Source organism: Zonotrichia albicollis, chromosome 6 (genome assembly GCF_047830755.1).
Source record: "Zonotrichia albicollis isolate bZonAlb1 chromosome 6, bZonAlb1.hap1, whole genome shotgun sequence".
In the NCBI taxonomy this organism is placed as follows: Eukaryota; Metazoa; Chordata; class Aves; order Passeriformes; family Passerellidae; genus Zonotrichia; species Zonotrichia albicollis.
Genome location: NC_133824.1, coordinates 26,778,985 through 26,791,505, shown reverse-complemented (window position 1 = coordinate 26,791,505; position 12,521 = coordinate 26,778,985). Strand labels below are relative to the sequence as shown.

At 47.1% G+C, this 12,521-nt stretch overlaps 1 long non-coding RNA gene across 1 annotated transcript; it reads left to right on the top strand.

The window, feature by feature from the left end:
* Positions 1-4,478: 4,478 nt before the first annotated feature.
* Positions 4,479-11,342, top strand: LOC141729356 (uncharacterized). The gene is made up of 3 exons (XR_012580813.1): positions 4,479-5,483; positions 5,969-6,066; positions 8,087-11,342. It is a non-coding gene; the product is annotated as an uncharacterized LOC141729356 (long non-coding RNA).
* Positions 11,343-12,521: the final 1,179 nt, after the last annotated feature.

Here is a 12,521-nt window from a genome sequence, read left to right as displayed (position 1 = left end):
GTGGAGCTGGTTTTACTTGGAAAAATCGAGGGGCTGGTTTTAGACAACCCCACAAATGCAGGTGCTTCCCTTCTCGACCCTTGAAGTGCCTGCAGTGTGCCCAGGCGTCCGTCCATCGTTCCTCACTGATGCAGTGGGTCAGCTGTGCAAGTGCTTGGGAGCAGATCAGTGGCAGCAAATACCTGCTGTCACCTACCCTGGTGGCCTCTAACCTTCTCTGTCTCTGTGGAGTGCTCGAGTCACTCCGTCTGTTCCTGACAGGTTCTTTCTGATGAGCATGGCTTAAACCTGGGACTGGCTTTTGTTACTTGCGTGTTTTGTGTGTTCCTGCATAGCTGCTTCCTCTTCAGGGAGGGCTTGCGTGTGTTTTGAGTGAGGCTAAAGTGGGATGTCAAAGTGTTAGATGTACTCCAAATCTCAGTCCTGGCTTCTTGGTGGTACTGGTCTGCTTGCACAAAGGGGCTCTTTGGTGCTTTGTGGGGGAGAGGAACATGAACCCCCAGTGAAGGCCCAAGTGTATGCACACATCACCTTGCTATCGCATTCAAGTCCTTACATCTTGAAGTATCAGCAATCCCAGAAACTTTTCAGGTCACTGATTTTGTTTAGGAACACATCCTTGCCAGCAGTGCTCATGGTGTTAAGTCTCATGTTTTCACCTTTGAGCTCTTCTATGGAGCAAGCTTTTGCTTCCAAACAAAAGGCTGAAATGTTGCTGCTGAACCACCAATCCTTCAGCTGTCTTAACATGCCTCAATGTTCAGATTTCCTAATTCATGTTGGAGTAGTTCCTGCCAAACAAAAGCTGTAGGATACCTCAAGGCTTATGCCGGTGAACCAACCTTCTCTGCTGTTAGCTCTAAGCACTTGTGTGGTCTGGCACTAAAGGTGAGCTGGGTGGAGGAAAGACAGAGGAAGAAGAGTGTTGCTGACGGAAGCTGCTTCCCTTGAACACTACAAAAGCTATGGGGAGTTTCTTTGGCAGATACTGATGTAAATTAGTGCACGGTGTGGTCTGCATGCTGATCCCTGAGAGAAAGAAAAGCCTCAGGCACAGCTTCAGCTCTGCTGGCCTTCAACAGTACCTTTGACTGCAAACTTGCTCCTGGGCATAAAGGCAATGAGCCCCATGTGAGGGATGGGTTCTGCCTGGGAAACTTGTGCCCATTGCAGCAAGTGCCCAGGTGTGCCTCCTCAGCTACTGGGAATCAAGCTGTCAGCCCCTGAAGAGTGAGAGTATCTGATCTGGAGGGGATCCCAAGTCTATTGCAGGGCACGCTCATGGGGCTTGAAACTGCCTGCTTCTTTTCTGGACTTTCAGTGCAGCTCTTCAAACAAATAGTCTTTGACCAGTTAATAATTGATGAAGAAAATAGCTGTATCAGTTGCACAATGCTATTGGTATGACAAACAACCAGGAAGCTGTGCTAAAAGTAGCTCTTTGCCCATGGTACTTGGGTACTTCCCCTTGCCCTTCAAGTGCACTGATTCCGGGAAACCAGCACCACTTTTCTTCTGTGAGTTTATTGATATATGCTTGGTCCCTCTGTGTTTTGCTTTTTGAAACTAACCTTGAGCTGGTTCATGCAGGGGATAGAGAAGAGCCAAACAGGATGCAAGAGCCTTCAGCAGTGAAAGGATTTACCTGATCTGATGATTCATTGCTGCTTTGGTGTGTGGCAGCAGACACTCTAGAGAGCATCTCTCCTTCCTTGTATTTACCAGGGATGAGTTGTTCATGCTCCTTCTCACAGTGTTAGCAAGTTCACCTAGTTGATGTTTAGGTGAACCTACCATGGCTGGTAATAGCCTAGGCAAGGCCCAGAAAAGTATAAATAGCCTATTCTGACATGATAGTTTTGAGACACACATTCCTCTGACTTGAGACTCCTTCACTCTGGCTTATTGATTTAGTGCATGGGACTTTCAGAGTGACCATAAAGTAGGGCTGGGCCTGTGCATGGGATCAGCTGGTCTTGGTGTGCCTGCTGTGGCAGGGCAGAGAGAAGCAAGAACAAGAACAAGATGCCTGTGAGGTGCCATGGCAAAGTGTGCCTCTGTACACTGCAAAGGCTGTGCTTACAGTTCTTACTGTGGGGCAGGGGGACACCTGTGGTGGCTGGTGCTTCTTCTTGCATACATTTTGTTGTAGTCATGGGTGCTTGCTGTGGAAGGGACTTGGTCCATCCCTCTGGGCTACAGCATTTGCTGTTTTTTGGCTTTGAATTTAGGTGTGTCTTGTGCTATCCGCCCTCAATATGTCTTGGAAATTAGAGCCAATGTGTATGGCTGGCTGTGCCAGTTGCCTCTTGGTATGGAACAATGAGATGACTTTGATCTGCAGAGCTCCAGGTGGCTCAGATCCCACCCTGGTACCTGCCTCCCCCTTCCTAATTCCTGCAACAGCTGTATGTGTCCCAGAGACACTGTTGACTACTCACTGCCTTGCTATGGACTAGCTGTAGCTTTGGTGCCAAAACACCTTCAGTTCTGCAATTAGAGCCTGTAGAAGCAGAGGCCATCTCATTTCCTGACCATCATAGGAGAGAGATGAAAAGTCAAATTTAGGTTCTTTGTTGTTGTTGATGATTTTGTTTTTCAAGGCAGTTGGGAACTTAACGGTCTGATTTTGGCCAACTTTTGTTTAGTAAAACTTGTACATAGATATGGTGTGCCAGATTGCAAGAGATGAAAAATACCATTTAAAAGGAACCCTGAAATTTTCCAAGTTTCTGGTCCTGACAGAGTTTGTCTCATCAATATTGTCATGAAATTGGGAGGCAGAGAGGGAAAGAATTTGGAGAAGAAATATGCTTGGAGGGCTGTTACCAGCTGGCTCAAATTTTTAGTCCATATGGTTCCCGTGCAGTAAGTGCAGTGGTCTGTGGATGGGACTTTGGGCTGCTCCTGCAAATCTCCTTAAAAGAATGGGCTCTGCCAGGCCTTTGCACAGCAGAGGGGTCATGGCAGTGGGGCAGGAAGGGATGGGGTCACCATTGGAGATCAAGAGCCAGAGATTGAGCCCACAGAACGTGGGGATAGCATGGGTGAGAAAGAAGCCATGCTGTCTGGAGCCTGAAGACTGCTCCTGTTCCAGTGCATAAAGGCCAATAACCTGGGTCTGTCCAGTGGGGCTCAAGAACATCAAACTGAGGGGAAGGTCTGGATGGTGTACCCTGCTGGATACTATCCGATGACCATGCCCAAGGATATGAATGACTATTAAGATGCAGTAATAGAGGCAAAAACCACAGCATGCCCTTTACACTTGCTAATTGTTGCAATTTGTGTGGTCTGGGTTGGGGAAAGCTAGCATGTGCTTGAGTCTGGAGAAAGAGGCTTTGGGAGAAGGTGTTGTGGTCAGTGGGTGAACAAAGAGGCTCCTGACATCAGTGCTGGGGCTGTTGTGGGGGCTGGAGGCTGAGGACAGGGGCAGTGCTGACACAAAAACACTGCCTGGGAAGGAGAGAGAGAGACTCGTGCTTCAAGGAGGGTTCTCATGCCCTACATTACAAGGGGCAAACGTGAAGGTGTGAGGTCTGGGGCCATGCAGGGGGGCTGATGAGGCAGTCCTCCTGCAGAGGGGGGGTGTGCTGAGTGGCCACATGCTCCAGCAACAAGCAGAAGTGTGGTCAGTGAAGTGAAAATAGGCAAAAAAAAAAGTAAGAGTGAAGAACGGTGCCTTTCTTACCTGGGCCCCATAGAAGAGGGGTCAGGAGGAACTCATAGTAGAAGCACTTTGAGCGGCATGAACCAGCCACAAACAGGAAGAAAGCAGCAAAACCAGTGTTAGGAAGGAGTTAGGTGGGAGGAAGGGGTGAAGGAGTTGCAGAGGGTCTCTTGAACACAGTGACAGATGGTGAGACTGGCTTGGAGGGGACACTTCAAGAGTCTGCTGGGAACTCACAGAACAGCTCTTCCCCTCGAGGCTGAGTCCCGTCCAAAATGTTAGAAGATGATTCTGCCTGGTGATGTAAAACGTCCTTTGTTTAGAGACTCTTTGGCCCATTCAGGAACGCCTTTTCCTCACAAAGCCGATGCTTATTCCCTAGAATACTTACAGGGAAGAAAAAAAAAAAGTTCCTCTAAGACACCCTAAACCAATACCTGCTGTGACTAAGCCCTGTGGGCAGCTCCGCAGCTGATTTATATCCTGCTCCTCCAAACGGGAGGCTTAGAGTGGAAACAGACGCGGCGTTGGGCGCAGCCGAGGGCAGCGCGGAGCGGGCCGTGGGGGCTGCGGGGCCGCTGCTGCCGGGCGTGACGCCGGCTCGGGTTTCCTCGTAGGCAGAACAGAGCTCCTTTTGGCTAGGGCAGCTTTATGGGCTCGCCTGGGTTTATTATACTGCAAATGTTTTGAATTCCACATGTTAATTTCCAGAGAGGCTTTGTTTCACTTTTGCTGCTTTCCCCTCCCGGTTTTCATTTCTTTTTTTTTTTTTATTACCGCTGCCCTAACCTCTTCTTTTTGACTGGGTTTTGGTAATAGCTGCCGTTTTCTGAGCAAACAGAGGACTGGAATTCTCCCTGCCTGGGCTCCAGCTGCAAATTAATCTCCTTTCATAGTTTCACTTTATGTCCGCCCACTATCCCCACCACATTAACTCAGTCAACACATGGAAGTGAAATTTTTCCATGCAGGATCCTGCGGGTTGTAAGGCTCTTGTGGAGCACGTGACTGCCAGCTCCAGAGTTTTCTTGCACCTCTGGGTGGAAGGAAGTTTTCTCATCCCCCACGAATGCGAGCGGTTGCCGGTGGGATGTGAGAGGTTTTAGCATTGGAAACATTGAGGGCTCAGCAGCATTGCTGTGTGTGTTAAAGCCCGGCCGCAGCAGGCGGGAGCAGGCACAGCCTCTGTAGGCACGGCGCGGTGGCAGCGCCTACGGTGCCACCAGACCCTGCTCAGCAAAGGAGCCGGGCAGGGGCTCTCCACGGAGCCCTGCGCTCCCCACAGGGCTCAGCTCCCTCCCAGCCAGCACAGAAAGCACCAGCAGTGGCGATACTGACAAAGATGGATGGAGTCTGCCTGGCCTGTGCAGATGTATTTTGTAATTTCTACATGATGCCTTTCACATGTGGGCCTGGGAGGACTTAACAGGTATTTTGGGCACTTGGCAAATATAGCTGTACCTATTCCACAGGTTTTAAAGCCCTGTTAGAGATATAACTGCCAGGTAAAGGGGATTGGTTGGCAGTGGCACAGTATCACAGAAAGAGCTGCAAAAATAATTCAGGACTCCTGATACTTTTTCTCCTGTCATAGTCTCCAGGCAACAGCAAATATTTCTCCTGAATACTCTGGATGAGCAGATGCCAACGTTGATTCACAGGAAAAGGATGTAGCCACGCAAGCCATAGAAATGTTGTTTGGGATGGTAGCCACGGCCCCTAAGGAGACATTAAGCAATATGGAACAAACGCCAATGAAGCTCTTAAAACTCTTGCTGTGTTTGCTATAAAGAGATTTCTTGAGCAGTCTTAGGTGGGAACAACCTTTGTGATTTACCTTGATTACAGCTATGTGGAAGGAATATACTGTGTTTCACAGCTCTGGAGATGCTGCTAGGGCTTTTGAGCACTAGCAAAGTTCTGGTTTACTGAGAAGCTACAGTCACAAGATATGAGGAGAGCTTTTCCTAAAGGCCCACAGCAGAGCATAAAAGGTGCACTTTTGCTTGGAAAAAGGATGGCAGTGAAAATGTGCAAAGAGGCACCTTGTTTATTTTCCGTGAGTCTCAGATATTCTGTGCTGTGTTTGCAAATAACCCCGTTTCCCCCCACTATTATACTTACAAACTTACAATGAGATTGAAAAGCTGAGAACAAATCTAATTCACCCCCTCTTCATGGTGTCCAGCCAAAAGAGCTAGAGGAGCTGCAGAAAATAATTTTCCTTTTAGGTTTAGAGGATGTGGGCTTTGGATTAATTGACTAAACTTGCTGACCAATATATTTTCTTTCTTCCAGCAATTTTTCTGACCAGAAAAACACTTCCAGTGTGGATGAAAACAGAACCGGAGATGTTTTGAAAACATGCAAAAGTTTGTTTCCAAAGGGAGCAGTTGGTAAGAAACTGAGGGCAGACAGGTGGGGGAGGCCAGTGGTCCATGGCCTAGCCTGTGGGGTTTTCAGTGTGTCATCCAGATTGGCAGGGACTTCCAGTGAATCGTTCAGACCTTCTCTTTTAACTGTGACAGGACTGAACTCCCTATTCTCAAACCACCTCTCAGGCAGAGGGAGTTGGCTATTGATAGCCTTCAATGTCTCCAGCACTGAGGTGTGCACAGCATTCCCTTGTCAGGGAGTTCCAAGGCTCAGGCACTTTTAACCTCTCTATATGTAACCTATAATGAACCTGAATGTCTCCTACAGAGGTTTGTGGCCACTAACTTTTCGTCTTGTTACCTTTGATTATCAAGACTGGAGCCCAACTTCCAGACTAAGTCCTGCAAAATGGCACGTGTGGTTTTACCCTTCAGCTTTCCTGCCAGCTGTTCTCTTCTCCAGCCTGTTCCCTGGGAATGTGATCTTCCAAACCTTTTCATACTTCTCTTCTCATGCCTCCTAAAAATATAGGCTGTTCTGGATCCACCCTGGACTTTCATTTTCAGCCTGGCTCTGCACTTGGTGATGCTGTCCTGCCTTTGGTTCTTGAGGCAGTAAATTTAACCTTCCTGGCCTAATGTGGGATGAAGTCAGGAGAAAAGCACCATGTCAAATTATACTGGTTCTGCTAGGAATACAGTGGGAGTCAGAGTTCCACCTCCTGTCACAGCTGCCAGCCAGGGCCCTGCCCCATTCCTGTGGGGTGACCTGGCTCCCCTCACAGAGCCTGGCAGTGGTGGGTGCCTGATAATGCAGAGTTTATCCCCAGAGGGTTGCATGTATGAAGAGGTGTGCATACCTAATATCTAGTAACTAGCTCTGATATTAGCACTGTGCTTCACAGCACCCAGGGTCCCTGGGCTGTCACCCCACTGAAAGGCTGGAGCAGTGCACTCAAAGGAAGCCATGCTCCTGCCCTTTGGTTTTCTTCCCTGAAGGAGAGACATTATTCCCTATCCCCAGGGAACATCAGCTTTGAAACACAGAGTTGATTTGTTTCCATTTGCCATTATCTCGGTTTAAGTAAATTACAGCGCTTAACAGCGGTCATAAAATTATCTGGCTTCAAAAGACTTCAGCTGTAGAGTTTGGTCCTGCGGCCTCCCTGATCAGCTCATTTCCAAGAGGCAAACATGCACTGGGAAAAGAAACAGTCTCTCCTTGTTCATCACAAATGGTCACCTCCCCTTTGATTCAGCAGCTGCCTTGCCTAGTGCTGGTCATTGTAGGAAAGTTCAGCAAGCCTTTCACCATGCACTGCTTCGCCCTCCTGAAGAACTCTGCCAAGGTATTTAAATCAACCGAGTCACCCACCATCCCTCACCAGTGGCCACCACATCACCAACATTTTAGAATCAAGTTCTGCCCTGGAGAGGAGACTCCTTGACAAAGCAGTGATGATCCTCACTGAGGGATTTTGGATCACCTCTGGATATACTGCAAGTAAAATATTTTCTCTTAACATCTGCCTCATCTGGAAGCTGAATGGCAGGCTGGCTGGTTTTAGGAATCACTCTTGACCTGTGTTAGGATTTCAGCAATGAGAATCTGGTTTCCAATTGTGGTATCGTAAGGAAAGAGGATAGACCAGTGTATCCAAATAAAACCCCAAACCAATAAAATCTTATTTCAGTTGCTGAAACAGAAACTATGAATCTACATACCCATAAGGAGTAGATGAGCTGGACAACCAGCAATATCAGACAGACATTGTTCTAGCAATGGTATCTGCACTTTATTTCTGTTGGCAAGTTTAAGTAGTGACGTGTCTCTTGCTTCATTTAAAAACTGGTAGATATCTGGGTCCAAGATGACAATTTATATAATTAGAATTTCAAAATAATACATTATGCCCCATTTTCTGGTACATAGACATTAACTGTGAAAAGGCCAGAGCTGGCAGAAATGTGGATTTCTTCAATTTTTGCACATCTTTCTTTGTGCTCCCTCTGATAGGACTGCCACGACTCTTTCCCACAGGTGGCAATGAAAATTGATCGGGGTGCAGCCTGCTCCTCTGCTTCACCTAAGTATAACACAAAAAGTGGACAAGAAACATGAGTGCTAAAAAAGTAAAATCCAGTCCAGCTCCAGGTAAAGGCAATGTACCAACTCCTTTTCAGTGCTCTCTGACACACACAATTGGTCTTTGAGCTGCATCATTTGGTCTGCTAGTAAAGCAAATCATAATGTTCAATATGAAGTAAACCAGGAAGAGAGAAAGAAACTGAAATTCAGCAGTAAGCATCTGAGAAGTGTGGAAATAAGTGCTGGTGGGGGCTAGAGCCTGCAAATCCAGCCAAGGGCCCCTAACTCACAGGCTGTGCTAGATTTCATGTGATTCCCAAATGCAGTGGGGAATGACGGACAGGGAAGAACCTGCTCTAGAAACTGGCTGTATTTTGTCCAGCACTCAACACCTGGTTTGGATCCTGCTTTGTAAAAGATTAATTTTTTTTTTTAATAAGAAAATTTTAAAAAATGAAAAGAAAAAGAGCGAGTGAAATTGAGATTGGGAAAAGAAACAAAGAGTTCCACATAAACATGTTTTCGATGGAGGAACTGGGTTTTTGCACCCCAGCACTGTTTGTACTTTCAGACTGTCAGCAATGTGTAGCGTGCTGAGCAGAGGACAGTGTGGTGGAAATACCTATGAAGCAGTGAGAGCCTTATCAAGGTACTGTACCAGGAAATACACCGCTTTCTTTCCTACTTCATGCACGATACTGTGATTAAACCCAGCAGCACGCCTCACCATAACATATGCCTTATCAGCCCCACTATCTGATGACAGCAGCAGCCCTCGGGAGACCAGACTGACATCATCCAAAACCTCAGCACCTCAAGACTGAAGTATGTAGCTAGGCTGCAAGCTGTGCTTGACCGTGTTTGTACTAAACTCGCAGGTACTTTGCAAGAGGAAAAGGAATATGAAAATCAAGCCCAAACAATGTTTCTGAATGTTCCTGACAGGCTGTCATGCTATTTAGCAAATGAATGCAGCAAGCAAAGGAGGTTTTTGTCCTCAGCAAGTACCGCAAGTCTGCTCCGCAGCTTTCTGTAGCTTTGAGAGAGGAGGGAAAAAAGGTCAAACCAAGATATTGTCACTGCCTTGAGGACAGTGCCACTGTATGGAGTCCCACTCCCAGCTGACCCCAATTCAGTTGTGTGTGGCTGTGAGGTTCATCCTGTAGCTGTTGGTCCAGGTGGAGCTCTGAATCTCCAGATACTAAACTTCATCATGGCTGGTTCATTGCCAGTCTTCTTGTTTGGTTACTGCTGGTTCACTGAAGCAAAGCATACTGGCTCTGGCCTCCTCCTAATTTAACATGAGAATTTCTACAGTCACAAAAATAAGAAACAGAAAATAGAGTAGGCTTTTCTTGTGTAACATTCAGCAAATCTCTCTGGTTTTAATTTGTTCTCCCCGTCCCGGGTTCTTCAAAACACCTTCTCTCATTTACGTCAGCATAGATTTACCACACCCCAGTTATTTCAGACCTGGATAGCAGCATGGAAAAAGATTACCAGTTATCTGGAGCTGCTTCCTTATGCCGTGGACAAAAGGAGATCGTGTAGGACCATATTCATTCAAGAACTGCCTTTGTATTTGTAGAGAACCTAGCACGAGTGAGCTTATTCCTTCAAGTTCCCTGTGCTGCAAAATTGTTCTTAAAAACACCGCCTGCTTTTAATGTTTGAGTTTTGGTTGGTTTGTTTTTAGTTGCAATGCAAGCTTTCAGAGGGAAATCAAGCCAGATTTAAATGCTGAATGCATGCATAGCAACAGAAGTAGGGCCATCCAGCACAAGGATGCTAAGTGTCCCTTTACAGCCCCCATGGAGCCCAGCAGCCCCGGGCCATGCAGGCTTGGTGCCCCTTACTGCCTGCTGTGACCCCGGGGAGGGAGGGCTCTGGGCCCTGGAGGATTTGAGATGTCCCCGCACCTGTCACATGGATGTGGGGAGCTGCCTTGCCAAAGAGACCTTGTCTTGGAGGACGAGCTGGCTGTGCCCTCGCTGCTGCCATAAACTCGCTGCTGGTTCCTTCCCCTGCCATGGCACCCGCCTGCCCCGGCAGCGCCGGGCACGGGATCAGGAACCAGGCACAGGATGAGCATCAGCTCCTTGGCAACGTGTAAAGGGCTGAAAACCACCACCCAGCAAAAGGAAAATACAGATGATTTTTATTTTATTGTCACAGTGAAGGCTTGGCTCAAGGGATGGGCTGCAAAGGTGTCTGGTGGAAATAAGACTTGCCTTTTAAGACAGAGCATTAGATAAATCCAGTGTTGGATTGGCTGTGTTGTGGGACTGCTGGAAGCCTCCCCAGACAAGTGTGGGGAACTTGTAGTGGGTTTTGAGGCATAGTGCTATTGTCTATTTTGTCGAAAGTATTTCTTTGTCTTGATGAACTTTAAGGAGCACTGAGAACACAGTGTGCCACAGGGGGAAGATTTACAGAAAGACATGATTAGAAAATGGAATCATTTTAAGATTTCTTCTCCTACAATGCTAAAATATTCCTGTTCTGAAGCACATTTGCTTTTTTTCTGCCTGATGTATTTCAGCCCGGGCTCTCACGCGGCTCTGCTACATTACTCAGTTAGTGCTTTAGTTGATTACCTTTAACCATTGCTAAAAATACTGTAAAAACCTACTTTTAAATAAATGGCACAGTGGAATGACACAGTTGTTGAGGTTGGGGTTTGGTAAGAAACACAGGTGAGATTTTTCAGGTTTACAGACAGCTTCTGGTCCCACTCCTGAGGAGGAAGCTTTTGAATGGCTCTTGTGAAATATGCTGATGGTCTGAGCATCCACATCATCAACTCCCCATGACAATTGCCACTGATTGACCACTTGCTGGCTGTCTCTGCAGCCCAGGAATGGATGAGTCATGGAAACAAAATTCCCCTTCACCCTGGCTGCCTCCCAGGCCCTCTGGGGAACTGCATTGACAACAGAGAAGGAAAGTCAGCTCTGCTTTTTTTGACACTGTGAATCACTGATCAAACAAAACTCTTCTGCTTCCATGGACTCGATATCAAGGCAACGTTTTTCATGAGTGTTACCTGAAAAATTACGTACTAAGAGAACAGTCTCGAATAGTGCTGGGCACATTATTTTGTGTAGAAAATTGATTCTGTGCTACTTCAGGCCAGAAACAAATATATACCATGTTTGCTAGAAGCCTTATCAGAAGATGCTAAAAAAGACTGCCATGCTTAAGTGCAGCAGTATTTAAATACTGGTTTTCATTTTCGAATGATTTTCTGACATAGGGTTTGGTTGCATTTTAATAATCTCTTAATGGAACAACCCTCTTGGAAAAAAAACCAAAGACAATAAAAGAGAAGGAAATTAACAGATTAAGCCCTGGGTGCTTCCCTGAATAGCAAATTACTATTTAGGTGGGGAAGCAGGTTCTGTTCAATGAGGAAACTCAATTATTTTTATTTGAGTTCTGCCTGGAACATTACTCAATATTCACACAACTCTGCTACTGCAGCTCAGATGTAAATACCAATGAACCCATACAGCGAGGTATTCAGAATTTCCCTCGAGGTATTCTCAAGTGGAAAAAAAAACACATAAAAAAGTGTAAAGGAATTTTTGTCTTGACACCAGATGTATGCTGGGAGAAAGAAGTGCAAGTCCTGCCTTAATGCAAGCCCTTTGCCTTGAAAGGAGCTTTTCAGGTGTTGTCAGCCCTGCCCACAGAGCACACGGTGCCTGAGCGCAGCCTCCAGAGGCAGGGCTGGTGTGGGATCCCCGCAGGTGGGTCAGGCCAGCACCTGCCTCCTTCATTCCTTCCCTACCCCCCTCCCTGTCTTTCCCTGTCCTTCCCTGCCCATGCCATCCATGCATGGATGGAAATTCCTGTCCTCCCCTCCAAGGTGCACGCCAGGATGTTTCCTGCAAAATCTCCATGTCTCAGGGAGTAGCAGGGCACTGGGTGAATGAGTGTAATCCCTTTGGGCGGCAGTTTGTCCTGGCTCTTGTGGTGTGTGAGGATCCAGTGGTGCTGGGATCCAAAGCCCCACTGAGCTGCTGTCTGTGACTCAACACCAAGTGCACGTTTTCAGCAGTGATGCATTGACGCACTTGGATTAAACAGCAGGGCATGGAAATGAGAGCTGTAATAGGAATTGTACCTTGTGTCTGGCATCAAAGCCATGAACAGAGCTTACTAGAGAGCCCCCAGTGCAGACAACCCCACCTCATCACTCCTGCTTTTCAAATGGGGGGATGGGAGTGTCATGGCCCCTGGTAGTTTTCCCTTGTGGGAAATGCATCCTTACTTGCACACTGGAGATAACTTTAGCTGCAGACACTGGGACAAGTGTCAGTGCAGTGGTGCCCTGCTTATGCCCATCAGCTGTAATGGGAGGGTCTGGTGACACCTAAGCCAG